The sequence below is a fragment of the Portunus trituberculatus genome, chromosome 2, assembly GCF_017591435.1.
Source record: "Portunus trituberculatus isolate SZX2019 chromosome 2, ASM1759143v1, whole genome shotgun sequence".
Taxonomy (NCBI): domain Eukaryota; kingdom Metazoa; phylum Arthropoda; class Malacostraca; order Decapoda; family Portunidae; genus Portunus; species Portunus trituberculatus.
Genome location: NC_059256.1, coordinates 7214858 through 7215400, shown reverse-complemented (window position 1 = coordinate 7215400; position 543 = coordinate 7214858).

Here is a 543-nt window from a genome sequence, read left to right as displayed (position 1 = left end):
AGTGTTGCCAACCAATTAGAGAGTGTGGAGCAGTGTTGCCAACCAATTTAAGAGTAAGGAGCAGTGTTGCCAACCAATTAGAGAGTGTGGAGCAGTGTTGCCAACCAATTTGAGAGTGTGGAGCAGTGTTGCCAACCAATTTGAGTGTGGAGCAGTGTTGCCAACCAATTTGAGAGTGTGGAGCAGTGTTGCCAACCAATTTGAGTGTGGAGCAGTGTTGCCAACCAATTTGAGAGTGTGGAGCAGTGTTGCCAACCAATTTAAGAGTGTGGAGCAGTGTTGCCAACCAATTTGAGTGTGGAGCAGTGTTGCCAACCAATTTGAGAGTGTGGAGCAGTGTTGCCAACCAATTTGAGTGTGGAGCAGTGTTGCCAACCAATTTGAGAGTGTGGAGCAGTGTTGCCAACCAATTTAAGAGTGTGGAGCAGTGTTGCCAACCAATTTGAGAGTGTGGAGCAGTGTTGCCAACCAATTTGAGAGTGTGGAGCAGTGTTGCCAACCAATTTGAGTGTGGAGCAGTGTTGCCAACCAATTTGAGAGTGT